General features: G+C 38.1%; 1 protein-coding gene and 1 long non-coding RNA gene across 5 annotated transcripts in view; both read left to right on the forward strand.

Annotated features, from left to right (window-relative positions):
• The window catches only part of LOC101746832 (mitogen-activated protein kinase kinase kinase kinase 5), a 50449-nt gene that overhangs the window by 880 nt on the left and 34120 nt on the right, over positions 1-15449 (forward strand). The window lies entirely within an intron of this gene.
• On the forward strand, positions 409-1643 carry LOC134201252 (uncharacterized). Its single transcript, XR_009976457.1, has 2 exons — positions 409-749; positions 842-1643. It is a non-coding gene; the product is annotated as an uncharacterized LOC134201252 (long non-coding RNA).

Here is a 15449-nt window from a genome sequence, read left to right on the forward strand (position 1 = left end):
ATTATAATACTGACATGATCATAGCCAATTAGATAGCTGAATTACAATACAATTGTCTTAATGAGGATGGAGTGTCCAACCCTTTCCTTCCTCTAGAATTACTTTTTTAATAATATTGTTAGTTTTGCTTAAACGGACCAAAATTCAAACTAACATCTCTTGTGAGTTCTTTACACTTTAAGAAAAGTTTTTCATAATAATCACTATTGTTATAGAGACATGTGTAAGTTTTCTACCTTTTGTGCATATTATATCTAGGGTCGGCAGACTAAAGCACATAAGTCAAAATTTTCAATTTATTTTTTATTACATCATCGGTTTACATTTTGCTCAACACACAATCTGACTAAAGCACATAAGTCAAACTCAAGTATTTCATGGCGTATTCAAGCGTCGTTCTGTATCAACCTTATCAAATCCTAATATAATCAAACGAACTAAAAAACATAACTGGACTTATGTTCTAAGGAACACCATAAGTACAAAGTTATTAACGTAAGAAGTCTGACTTATGTTATAAAGAACATCAAAATGTAACATTTCTTTAGAGAAAGTGGTTACTTAAAAATATTTATAACGTAAACAATACTTCGGTAAGTGGTTTTAATTTACTAATGTTGTCGATTGTGCACAGTTTGTTGGTTAGTTGTGTGTGAGTGCTTAAGTATTTTAATTATTTAAGATGAATATTCAAAGAGGCAAGAAATTCGTTGAAATGGTGTTATCCACTCATCTGGAAAGCAATGAAGGTATATTTTCACATATCTTCAAAATTATGATTTGCAAATTACGTAATTATATCAATATTATATCATTATAAATAGGTCTTGTCCTTTTTTAGAAAATGTAAATCAGCAGTCGGTTTTGAACACAGAGAACCTAGTAGTAGACGATCCTATACCGTCAACATCATCAGGTCAAGTCAGTAGTTTAACATACTATTCTGTACTTGACTTCTCTAGTGATGACTCTGTACGAGATCCATGTTATGAATTACCGAGACTTCCAATCACATCGAGTTCAAGTACTTGTGATGAAATTTCAATGAATCTTAATGTGTCTCCAAAAAAGAGTATACGTACTATAAAAAGAGAGAAACAAAATACGTAACTTAGGACAGGCATACAAAACTTTAAAGGGAAATGTATATCAGATCGCACTATGCAAAAAAAAAATTAAGAAAAAACAAACAAAAAAGGCCGCTGAGTTTGTTTCGCCAGTTCTTCTCAGGACTGTGGTTTTTTTGGAACCGGTGGTAGAGTTAACATTGTTATTTATATTTTGACATTCAACAAGTGTGTTATACTGACATCTAAGTTGAAATAAATGATTTTGAATTTGAAAGAGTTTGCAGAATGAAATGTAAAGAACGTATACCTTAACTGATAGGCATGCCATATTTACAGAATATTGGCAAATGGGGTCATATGCAAAAAGATCTGTATACTTGGCGTCTTTAATGGAAATTCAAGATAAATCTAAGCAAAGAATACGAGCTATTGAACCTGAAAAGCAAAAGCTTAGAATGAAGACATAAAAATACTTTTTTACTGTGCATGGTAAACGTGAACCTGTCTGCCGAGGATGTTTAATGAAACCGTTAGATGAAAGTGACAATTTTATAAAGACAGTTGCTATGAAAAGGAGATCATCCATAGGGGGTTCTCAAACTGATGATATAATATCTATACAGCCATTACCCATATCCATCGAGAAAAAAAAAGATTTAATTTCGCTGCTCCCTTTAATACTAGATATTTTCCATGAATTTTAAATAAGTCTTCCACGTTGGAAACTTTACGAAATACTGATCCAGATATTTTAGAACTCGATGAAGAAGAAGAATTTTAATTAAACATTAAGTTGTTATTTATATTTATCACTTATATTATTATAATATATATCTTAATTGTTGATCTTTTTCACTTAACTCATACTATTATTGCGTTCCTTATAACTTAAGTCATCTAATTATTAAATAATCACATTTACTTTAAAATATTTAATTTTAATAATAAGTTAGTGTTATAGACTTATATAATTCAAATAAACATTATTAAGTTTGTTAATGTATAAGGTTCTAAATAGTTTTTTTTAATTCCTGTAAAGTAGCGTTTTTTGACTTATGTGCTTTAGTCTGCTGACCCTAGATATTTACCTCACATAAAGGGATAAGTATACAAGTATACAATATCACTACCATCCCCTTTGCAGACTTTTGGAATTATATAAACAAACATTTAACAGACGTTGGTTTATTGCATACTCATAATTTAGATTTAAGAAATTAGTTATTAGTAGACTTATTGATACCTACTGAGTTTCTCACTGGATCTTCTCAGTGTGTCTAGATTGGAATCCATAGTAGATTCTGTGAAATACTGCTAGTGCTAAGGTTAGTGTTAGTAAATTCTCTCAGCTTGAGCCTGTGAGCTCCCCTACCTGTCCGTGTGTAGCTAGAATAGCCACCTCGGTTACCAGGGAACAAGTAGGGAAAACAAAGTGGAATTATGTGGTATCTCATTTTATCACGGTATTTAAAGGTCCTTCAAATAAAAATAGTCACCTATGCTCTCTCAAGTAAAACAAACATGTTCAAATTCACTCATAATACTTCTTTATTTTTAACCTAATATAATATATTTTCTCTTTTACATATGTTTTATTGATATAATAAACTTTTTTCTTAGATTACCTAGTGCTCGTCTAGCTATTTTATTATAAGTCCTGTGTTGTTGTGATATTTGTGAATTTACACACGCTCAGAACCATTTATTACTCATCAATGTTGTTCTTGTTTTTCCTTTTGGTAGGTTAAACATTTATGTACCTAAGCTTAGAATACATAGTGATTGTAATTAATAGTTGTAATTTGGCTCAACACTATGATACCATGGTTATAAAAAGCCTTTGGTTACATTGAACTTACACCCCAATATGCACACATTCTGTAAAGACCAAAACAGACAAAGAAAACTAAGTAATTATCTCACACATAAGAATAAATGTTTTTTTAATCAATGTTGATGTTGTCTGACTGAATAAAAACACAATAGTTGTCCATAAAATTGCATAATTTGAAGAATTCAATCTAAGTGCCATCAGCGCTACATATGTGACTATATAGTTTTAACAAATGTATGTTTATCATATTGCGCTAAAATATAACTTATTCCTGTGTTCAATAGAACATTTGAAAAATAGGTCTGTAAATTGATGTTATCTAATTGTGTTTGTTTTGTGAAAGGATGTGAAGGATAACAGGATGCTGCAACAAACCGAAATTGTAATCGAGAGATGATAAGCTATTTATTAATGAACAACATCAAGTGATATTCTTGAGATGATATTCAAAAAAGTGTAGAATGTGTGTAAAGTGTGTAAATATGTACCTATAACAATGATAATAATTATCAGAAGCAAATGAACTAGCAGTTCCTATGGGAACGTTATAAATCTAAGATACATTATATAGAGACTAAACACTCAAATAAAAAGCAAAGATACCTGTTTGTCAAAGTAATATTGGCCGGAAACATTAATCGAATCACAACCCTCCCAGTAGCTTATGAATCAAACATACTTACTTCCACTATAATATGGTCTTTGTGGTCAATTAGTTAGAATCATTAACCATTGGACCGCTGAGACAGTCGTTTAAACTCAGAGGTTTCTGGTTATACTATGAAGATAGTTTACGTTAAATGGGCCTCTGCTTAACCAATGAGGCAGGTCAGTTATAGCAAAGAACTTTTTCTTCCTACCTAAGCTGAGGGTTTAGAGAGACCATGTCAACGTCACCGGGCTAGTAGATGCGCTCACGGGGTTCAAACTTGACGATGTTACTAACACGAACTCTAGCAAGAGCAGTGCTTCGCAGAATCTATCACCGGATTACAAACGCAACCCACTGAGAAGATGCGGCGAGAAATTCAGTGGGCTGTGTCTGTTGGTGAATTTACTCGCCGAGCCCTTCCTCGCAAGCGACGGGTTCGACGAGAACGATGACCGGTGCTTGAGGTACCTAAAAGCACCGTTAGTGGATCGGAAGGATCCGTGATGACGTGTTTTGGGCGACGTCGACTGTTTATCTTTTGGTTTGCAGGATCGGCTATGTAGTTACCGGCGGCCACGATGAGAGGGTTCTCGTGTCGTGCAGCTTTGTCAAAATGGCGCGAGCAATTTTTTTAATTTTTTTATTGCCCTTGTAGGCAGACGACTAAAAGGACTAAACTCCTTTTTTGTATATAAATACGAAATTCAACAGTTCAAACAAGGTCGCCGACACCTGTCATTGGCATTGACGGTGCGGGAATCGAACCGAAACGCGGTTTGCGTGACTCACGCCGCCACTGAGTCACTGGGCCCTGCACGGTTTCGCTCTAAAAACAAGCTACATCATTATATGATCTAATCGTTGGTTTAAAGTCTCGTGTTGATGATAACGTAGATTTACGACAAAGGGAAGATCTTACACCGAGCGGGTGATATTGCTCGGTAGACCGACGGTCCGAATGTTGTTGTTCGGAACTTGTATATATGCAAAAACATCTTGAAAATGTCGTAAGCGAGATTCAGGCATCTGTAAAATATCTTGTGTCCTGTGATGGCTACCGCCACAATAAATCAAACAAATAGATAAAGCATTTTTGGGAGCGGATACTCGAAGAAAAAAGTTTTGAATCATTGCGAAAATTACGGCCGCACAGTAAGAAAATTATCAATATAATTCACGGACATCAGCAAATCTCATAGACTTATCGTTATGTCTAACCGAATCTACATGTCCAATAGTGGTTCCCTACCAACGCTGTGCCCCCACCCTACACCATAGTAAACCATCCTCTAATCCCATCATCTCGTTTTTACCATCACACCGCTCGTCACCGGAGCAGAGTTCCCCCATACTAGCTAGAAATCCAGCGTTTATCCACAGTACGTTTCCAAAGTTACTTTTACCACATATTGCCCTGTTTTGGATTGAACTTCCGTCCTCGGTCTTCGCTGAGGGCTATGACATGTCTTCAAACGTGCTTTTTTTTATTGCCCTTGTAGGCTGACGAGCATACGGCCCACCTGAGGGTGAGTGGTTACCGTCGCTCATGGATGTCAGCAATGCCAGGGCCAGAGCCAAGTAGGTACTCAATAGCACTAATGGTAATGGTCACTAAATTTATGGGGAGTACTCAATGGTAGGCAGCAGTCTGGCTGTATCCCTACCGTTGGTGACGATCATGAGCAACGGTAACCAGTCACCATCAGGGAGGCGCATGCTTCGTATTCCGTCTGCCTAAAAAGGCAATAATAAAAATTCCAGCAATGGATATGCCATTTGAAGGGAATCGCAGCTAACGATGGCTCTGTTTCACCAATATTTAACATAAAAATGTTATTGGCGCACTTATTGTGACGTCACGTGTGTACTCTACGACACGCGAAATATAAAGACGCATACAATTAAAACTCCATTTGACAAAATATTATAAGTAATGAGCAAAAATATGAGCGAGCATCGTGAGACGCATCACATCTACTTTCTCTATTACATGATGACCAGGACCACTCGGCCAAGAGTAATGTTTTTTTGAATATACACTACCGTACAACCCTATTCCAGGTTATTCAGTGAAATAGCAAGCAGGTATATATTTACGAGCAAATTAACGCCTGCTTAGAACGATACGTTTGTACAATACTTTAACGTTATTCTCACAATTAATATACGTTAAAAGGTGGTTAGGGTTGGCACTATGCAGTTTTAATTTAATTCGCAATGCGGTCCTGTGTTTCCGCTTTCGCGTTAGGGTTGTCGCTGTTTTATGCTATATTTTTTTATTCATGTGAGCTTTGTAGTTAAGTCGAAAGTATTGTTTTAAATGTGTACTAATTAACATTTTAAGAAAACTAACAAAATACGTTTTTATAGAAAATCCAAAATTGTTCATAAAATATTTATAACTACTGATACCATGCACCCCACGCTCTTCTTACAATAAAATATTTTTTTCTTACACTATTTTTAATTCAAATTTATTTAAATTTAATTTCTATTTTTTAGTTGGATTTTCTATAAAAGCGTACTTTGTTAGTTTTTTTAAACTATTATTTATTTTTCATTTTTTAGTTGAATTTCAAGTTCTTCAATATTTTTTTATATTGAATTGTCATCGGTCCTTAATAAGTATACCAAATTTCGTGTTAAGCCAACGTTTTGAATGAGGTCAAATCATGTTCAAAGATTCCGTTACATACATACGTCTGAAGCTAATAAAAGCGTAATAAAAATACAAATGTATTTCCAGTTTGTATATCAATCAAGTCGGGCGGTGATTACCATTTCGTTGTCAATGTATGTACGTAATACGATAATCGGCTACCTCTCCGTGCGTGTCGATAAACATATTGAGGGATGAAAGGGCTATTTCGTTTAACAGAGCCATTTAAAGGGTAAAATTTGGAAAACTACTGAATAAATAAAAAACTTCTGCGGCTATTTGAATGGGGTTAACTTGATTGAAGTTTAATTAAAAACATCAAATCGTTGATGCTAATCACCACATAGTATAAAACAAAGTTGCTTTCTCTGTCCCTATGTATGCTTAAAACTTTAAAACTACGCAACGGATTTTGATGCGGTTTTTTTTAATAGATAGAGTGATTGAAAAGGAAGGTTTATATGTATAGTAACATCCATTAAATAGTGGAGAAATCAATAATAAATTACAGTTTCCGAAGCGAAGCGAGGGCGGGTCGCTAGTACCAAATAAAACGGATCTTTAATTACAAATATAAATGTCGCGTATTAAGCGAAATATCGCTTAAAACAAATACCCTTGCAACCCCTCGTTATAATAATTATATTATTATGGTTTGCCTTTAATTTTTTTAATGAATTACTTTGTTTTGTTAAACCGTCATCTTTGATTATCGACTTAGCTGGCGTTATTGTAGTCCTTAAGTGACATTACGTGGTCACCGTCATCCAATCTGACCTGACAGGTCGCAAAAATATCAGCATTGGTATAACCTCACCCCCCAACCCTTCCCCCGGGCGACGGCAGAGTACTTAAAATAGAAATCAAGGGGAGAAGGTATTTATATAGGAACGCACTTTTATTATTATTTTTTATTGCTTATATGGTTGGACGAGCTCACAGCCCACCTGGTGCTAAGTGGTTACTGGAGCCCATAGATATCTACAACATAAATGCGCCATCCACCTTGAAATATAAGTTCTAAGGTCTCAAGTATAGTTACAACGGCTGTCCCACCCTTCAAACCGAAAGGCATGACTGCTTCACGGCAGAAATAGGCAGAGCGGTGGTACCTACCCGCGCGGACTCATAAGAGGTCCTACCACCAGTAATGATTGATGCTATTCTGTACCGACATCCAGTGCAATTAAAATAAGCCTGAACGCGTACGTTCGCTTGGCCTGAAGTGCGTACCAAGTGTTGATGACATCGCAACGGCACACTTAGGACCCCTTTTTATTAAATTACGCCGGGAGACAATTAGGTAATTTAAATGCAACCGTCGTTCTGCGGTTCCCAGACATAGTTTCAACGGTTTCTCACCACGATATTCACATTTATTGTGGAGTTATCTGCTCTCCTCAATTCTTTCAGTGCTGTCGCAAACGCCATCCGCCATGCAGCCCATTTACGAAGATTACTTGTGTTGTAATACCGTTGAGAATCTATATATTAATACGTGAAGCAAAAACTTTGTATCCCTTTTTACGTAAATTGCGCGGACGGAGGAGTATGAGATTTTCCACACTTATAGAGAATATAGAGAAGAAGTACACAACGCTAATATTTTCTTTAAAAAATGCATAAAAGATACATTAAATCAATAAAGAAAACATTACACACACTACCATGTGTTTGACACACAAACGTATGTATACTATTTATTTATTGTCAAACTTTTGTTCTTGACGTCTGTGGTCAAATTGAGAATAGATTAAATATTGTTTGTCTTTATTAATATTTTTCTATAGTGTAGTCTTGGCGTTGAAAATACAATCATAATAGTGTACAAACTTACAATTCCAATAAATTATAGTCGAATTTCGACTACTGCGGGCACCACTAGTTACAGTTCATGCCTGAAGGTTTTCTATTTGCGATATCTGTCAGCTTAGACAGCCACTTAACCTTGGGTGTTCATCGAGCTCAGCTTCCCAGCTAAAGACTGCGCGATATTGAGACTATGTAAATCAATATGCCCACTTTCTTGTCCGGTATTGGAAGCTAGGGCTGGAACTAAATTAATAGTTTATGGTACGCCAAACTCTTGACGAGAGCTCATAATTTATCTCCTGGCGGTCCGTGAGGTCGTCTACTAATCTAGCGCATTCTTTTGCGTAGTTACTCGTAGTAGGGCATAGGACGAGCTGGCATTGGTTAGAAACGCCTATTCCTCCCACGAAGCAGTCACGCGTTTCCGTTTTGACGGTGGAATACAGTTGATACTCAGATCTCATGTGACTGGCTGAGCCTTTGCTCGCTTATTTGTCCTGGTGAAACTGGAAAGGCTTCCGGGCCACCTGTAATCCCTTATTCATTTAAAATAAAAGTTCATGTGTCCTGGTGGCGGTATTGGCATTGCGATATCTCCGGTAACCAAACTATTACCAGGTATGTCGTAAGAGAGTACACACGTCTTAAGCAATTAAACAAAATACACAATCAGAATGTGTTTTTTTTATTTTTATTGAAAAAAAAAATTTGGTGCGCGTGCAACTTGGTGCACGTAAAGGAAGTGAAACGTCTTTTGCAGCGTGTAGTATTCTGGTTTTCTTCATTTCTCATCCTTAAATCAAATTTCTCTGGTAATAGGGAATGCTGTGTATAAGAGAAACGGCCTATCTCGCTTTGTAATTCCTCTCTCCACGGTCGAGTGTTTCGCGAGACGCTCTGTCTATTTTCTCACTCTCGCTCGTCCTAAATTGTATCTTTTCTCTCTAGCCGTAACGAATCTGCCGCGAGCTTAATTTTACTCTTAACGCATCAAAAGAAGTTTCACTTAAAAAATAACAACAATTAGAATGTGTTTTTTTAATGTTTAATGGAAAGATTCAATCAAAAGATAACTAAGGTCAGTGTCATCCTTATTTACATAAATCGTGCGGTGTTAGGCGACCTTGCGAATGAATTATGTGTTGTTACATTCATTGTTGTGTTTGTTTGTATGTCTCTCTTGTCTTGAATTGTTGGTTGCTCCCAATGCTGCTGCTATAAACTTTTATGTTAAACTTTCTTCGTGCCTCTTAGAGCATTTAGGGTTGTCACGTCTGAATATTATTCCGAGAAACTTTATTTTTGCAATCATAAAATAAAATAACCCTTCAAATGGGAACGCGTGACTGCTTCGCGCCAGAAACAGTCCGAATGTTGGTGCCTGTGGGAACACGTCATTTTGGATCCTCCCGATCCATTAAAGGTGCTTTTAGGTACCTCAAGCACCGGTCATCGTTCTCGTCGAACCCGTCGCTTGCGACGAAGGACTCGACGAGTAAATTAACCCACAGACACAGCCCACTGAGTATCTCGGCGGATCTTCTCAGTGGTCGCGTTTCCGATTCGGTGGTAGATTCTGCGAAGCACGGCTCTTGCTAGGGTTCGTGTTAGCAACGTTGTCAGGTTTGAGCCCCGTGAGCTCACCTACACACGTTAGGGCGAAGCTGAAATAACCTCTCAAGGTTCGGGATAAAAAAATTCTACGAAAGTACAAATTAAAAACTGTATTAGCACTTAGAAACACTCACAGAACACTTTAAAATTCTTAATTCACTTCTTTCGCTTCGCTTCAGGTGATCTGTTCGCTGTTTTGCTTCGAGTAGTTCTGATTACTGACTGCGTGCCATCTCTGCAACGCTTTTATAGTCTATACGACATCTCTAGAATCGTCGAGAACATCCTCACAAGTCGAGTACATTCGGTGTTTGTTTCCGCTATCTGACAGTAGATGGCGTTGTACTTCTCGAGCGTTCTAGATGTTCTCGTTGTTCGGTTATTCGGCGATAGATGACGCTACTCTTACCGGCGTAATATAATATTCAGCACCAGTAAAATGAGATCAGCGAGTATACGCTCCGTTTTGTGCTCACGAACATCGACTATGTGGGGGACACAGGCCCACCAGTGAGGGCTTTTCGAACCTGGAATTCAAGGGAGCCTGGTCCCTCGACCCAGGACCCTGGAATTCAAGGGACACGACCAATAAGTTCATTTCAGAGCTCAACTCCGGTGGCGGGCGCTGCTATTACAATAAGTTAATGCGGTTCTCTCTGTGGTTTTGTACTGTATCATCTATAGGAAGTGATTTGTGGAATCCTATGAGATTGTCTCCTCGTTTGAACCCCGTCCGCCATCGGAGTAGAGTTCACACTTACAACCTACAACCACTGCGTTCATCCTCAGTGCGTTTCCAGAGGTATTTTTCGCCACGCATCAACTGGCTTTGGAATGAGCTTATCTTGTTGATGTTTTCTAAACGTCAAGACATGTCTTTCTTTAAACGACGATTGTGGAGATATGGTAGGCAGCGACTTGGCTGTGCCCCTGATATTGCTGACGTCTTTTAGAGACCGTGACCATACACTATCAGTAATGCTTGTCTACCCTCAAAGGTGAGAAGAAAAAAAAGACACGTATAGTGAAAATACAACCCGAAATCGTACCAAACTCCAACAATATCAACTTCACGATTAAAACTAAATTTAATGAACGGAAAGAGAACGTATAAATAAATAAAAAATAAGAAGTAGACATAAATTCGATCACGCCACACGAAAAGGTCGATGAACCTTTCGTTAATTTTAAGTATTAACTAAATTATGCGGCACGCAGTCATTTAATGACGATGGAATAGCGTGCTCCGATATTGGCTGGTCCTGTTTTTTTTTTTTGTCGCAAAACAATCTCTATCAAGGGATCCAAGAACCAAGTTAAAGAGGTAATCACGTAATTTATATGTATTTATTAGTCCAGATGGACGATGAATTTTAATTTGCGTAATTACTGGTGGTAGGACCTCTTATGAGTCCGTGCGGGTAGGTACCACCACCCCGCCTATTTCTGCCGTGAAGCAGTAATGAGTTTCGGTTTGAAGGGTGGGGTAGCCGTTGTAACTATACTGAGACCTTAGAATTTATATCTCAAGGTGTGTGGCGCATTTACGTTGTAGATGCCTATGGGCTCCAGTAACCACTTAATATCAGGTGGGCTGTGAGCTCGTCCACTCGTCTAAGCAATAAATAAAAAACTTTAACGAAAGTTTTTAATAGTTTTCGTAAGCCATAATCAAAAGAAACTATTAATAAGATTCAATTTCACGTTTAAAAAAATTTGAAATGACAAAAACGCGATTTTTTTATTAAATATTTTGATGGATTCGATAGATTGAAGAGCTTACCGCAAATCTGGTGTTAAGTGGTTATCGGAGCCCATAGACAACAACGTTAATACGGCCGCCCATCTTAAGATATCAGTTCTAAGTCTAAGTTTTTTTCACACAATCTCACTGCTTCAAACCGAAATGCATGACTGCTTCACGGCAACCGGCGGGGCGATGGTACCTACTCGTGCAGACCCACAAGACGTCCTACTATCAGTAATATATAATATGAAACCAATTTAAAATTGATACTGTATAAGTAATTTTGATTACACACTATCAATAGCTTTTGTCTTCCTATCAATGCTGATAGCCTTGAGAGGCTATTTCAGCTTCACTCTAACGTTTGTAGGTGAGCTCACGGGGCTCAAATCTGACGACGCTACTAACACGAACCCTAGCAAGAGCCGTGCTTCGCAGATTCTACCACCGGATCGGAAACGCGACCCCCTGAGAAGATCCGGCGAGAAACTCAGTGGGCTGTGTCTGTGGGTTAATTTACTCGTCGAGTCCTTCCTCGCAAGTGACGGGTTCGACGAGAACGATGGCCGGTGCTTGAGGTACCTAAAAGCACCGTTAGTGGATCGGGGGGGATCCGAAATGACGTGTTTTGGGCGACGTCGACTGCTTTCCATTCGGTCCGCAGGATCGGGAATGCACGTATCAAAGATTTCAAAACAGTACTATTGTTTACTTTGGCCTAATATCTTGACCCGGATAATTGGAAACGAAAATCGTATTGCTGTATCGTCGGCTGACATTACGTTTAATACACGACATAGGTATATCCTAGCAATTAAAGTTACGTTTTATTTGGTGGTTAGTATCAACGGTTCGACGTTTTTAATTAAACTTTAATTAAGTTTACTACATTCAAATAACTGAAGATTTTTTTGGTTATGATATTTTTTTCAAATTTTAAATGGCACTACTAGTGTGAAGTTGTAAAAATGTCGCCTACACCTAATGTCCTTTCACCCCTCGATTTGTATATTTTTATTATTTAAACGATAATCTATCTATCTATCTATCTATATATATAAAAATGAATTGCTGTTCGTTAGTCTCGCTAAAACTCGAGAACGGCTGGACCGATTTGGCAAATTTTGGTCTTGAATTATTTGTGGAAGTCCAGAGAAGGTTTAAAAGGTAGATAAATATGAAAAATGCTCGGAATTAAATAAAAATAACAATTTTGTTTTTCCATTGATGTGTCCCCGTCGGTCTTTTATTTATCGATTGAGGCACTACGAAGTCTGCCGGGTCAGCTAGTAATAAAATAATTGAACCGTGTGATGATATTACGTTTTCGTTATTGTAATTAGTTTGTGTAAATTATGTGCCAAGTACGTGCGCGTGTAACCATGTGAGCACAGCTGCCGGTTGTAATAAAACAAACACGATCCGTGTTGCCAGACAACATGTGCGCTCCCAGCGTCATCACGATACATTTGTATCTCTCTCTCTCTCTCTCTTTCTCTCTAAATTTTTTTATTTTGTTTATTTTATTTTTTATTGCCCTTGTAGGCAGACGAGCATACGGCCCACATGATGGTGAGTGGTTACCGTCGCCCATGGACTTCAGCAATGCCAGGGGCAGAGCCAAGCCGCTGCCTGCCTGCCTATTAAGTGGAGTCATCAAAGAAATCTCAACCCGAAGACGTTGCGCGTTGGTTTGGATGATTATTTTCAACCGAGTTCAATTTTTACTTTGATATTCCTGAAGAAATTTACGGTTATCTTCGATCGGCAACTACCTTACATGTAATTGAGGTGTTTGCCCCTAAATATCGCTCAAAATTTCATGAAAAATGAGGGTATTTACCACATTAGTCGAAGTCGTCGTGAAGTCGTCGCGGCCTAGAGGATAAGACGTCCGGTGCATTCGTATCTAGCGATGCAACGGTGTTCCAATCCCGGAGGCGGGTAACAATTTTTCTAATGAAATACGTACTTGAAAAATGTTCACGATTGACTACCACGGTGAAGGATTAACATCGTGTAATAAAAATCAAACCCGCAAAATTATAATTTGCGTAATTACTGGTGGTAGGACCTCTTGTGAGTCCGCGCAGGTGGATACCACTGCCCTGCCTATTTCTGCCGTGAAGCAGTAATGCGTTTCGGTTTGAAGGGCGGGGCAGCCGTTGTAACTATACTGAGACCTTACAACTCATATCTCAAGGTGGATGGCGGCATTTTCGTTGTAGATGTCTATGGGCTCCAGTAACCACTTAACAAAGGTGGGCTGTGAGCTCGTCCACCCATCTAAGCAATAAAGAATAAAAATAAAAAACTTCAGGTGTATTGACAAAGATAAGACACCACTGAGTTTCTCGCCGAATCTTCCCAGTGGGTCGCGATTCCGGCCTGGTTAAATTGGTACCCGCCTGTGGGATTCGAACACCGGTCCATCGCTCAACACGAATTTGACCATGATGTGAAGTATGTACTAATCCGCAAACGGTGACCCATCCGTTTTCCCTCCGTGCCAACCGTTGCTTGACTTCGATGAGAACTATGAATGTATCATATAATTTAATCACATTTAGTACAACAGTAAGTACAGTTAGTGTATACAGAGTTCGGTGACCCCGTGTTCGCGGTCAGCCTATTAATTAGGCACGAGGTACCTATATATTCAATCCTTATTTTTGTATGAAGGAATTTTATGTAAGGTTTTAATTTTTTTAACGACAGGTCATCAAAGCGATGCTGGGTTCTCTCTCTTACACGAACGGGGTAATAATAGTACGAGAACAGGACGCACTTTTGGTCTTAATGTCCTGTAATCACGAGGACTCATCCTGGTGGAGAATTGTTACTAACACAAAGCATTGTACATGATCTCTTTTTCCAAACACAGATTGTTTGATTGTTTTGTAGTATGTTGTAGTTTATATAATTTATTTTATTTGATACTAGCGATCCGCCCTCGCTTCGCTTCGGAAACATTAAATTTTATTATTGATAGTTGAGTCCCGCGATGTTACCCGCAGTTATTTTCGTGCCGCGGGGCGAAGCTAGTCTAAAAAAAGCCCTAGCCTAAGTTACTCCTTATATTATCGGCTACCTATCAGTGAAAGTCGCGTCAAAATCTGTCCAGCCGTTCCAGAGATTAGCCGGAACAAACAGACAGACAGACAAAAATTTAAAAAAATGTTTGGTATATGTACCGTATATATATTCATAGGCGTGTAGTAAAAAGCGGCTATTTCAAAATTACAAACAGACACACCAATTTTATTTATATGTATGGATGTATTTCGTATCTATCTATGTATTTTGTATTTATGCATTTATTTTGGCAATGTAATTATAAAATATATTTTTTATCACTCATGTCTACTATCACTCTTTAAATTATCGCCGTGTATTAACTTTATCACACAGCTATGCACTTCTTGAATTTTTCACTTTATCAACGAGGGTTAACTGGAAGAGAATCCGTGGATGACGTTAAGTTCGCCTTTGTATAATGTTTTTGTGCAATAAAGAATTTTCAATCAATCAATCATTGTACAATAAAAATTCAAGGCAAGATTCTTGTGACATTTTATAAATGAAATAATTTAGTTCGAATTGTACCCATCATCCAACTGTGGACGGTTGCATGTGATAGTGAACCATCCAAAACATAGTTATGCTGTTCAAATTATACGCCAGATGGCAATGTTGTATCTTATTGGAATATCTTCGCAGGGGGCCAAGTCGCCCGGTTACGCTGACATAGCCTCTCAAGCCATTGTAACTATACTGAGACCTTAGAACTTAAATCTCAAGGTGGCTGGCGCATTTACGTTGTAGATGTCTATTTACTCCGGTAACCACTTAACACCAGGTCGGCTCTGAGCTCGTCTACCCATCTGAGCAATAATAAAAAAAGGCTATCAGCTTAGGTAGGAAAAAAGGGGGGAGCAAATTATCGGTTGAGTTTTTTATCATCCGAGGTTGGATTTGGGTTGTTGAGGTACGGTATCAGTCGTTTTATGTTCGAGATGCCCCACACCTACCGAGCCGTTCCTTTCTTCCAAGGCATAGAG

Source organism: Bombyx mori, chromosome 24, assembly GCF_030269925.1.
Source record: "Bombyx mori chromosome 24, ASM3026992v2".
Taxonomy (NCBI): Eukaryota; Metazoa; Arthropoda; class Insecta; order Lepidoptera; family Bombycidae; genus Bombyx; species Bombyx mori.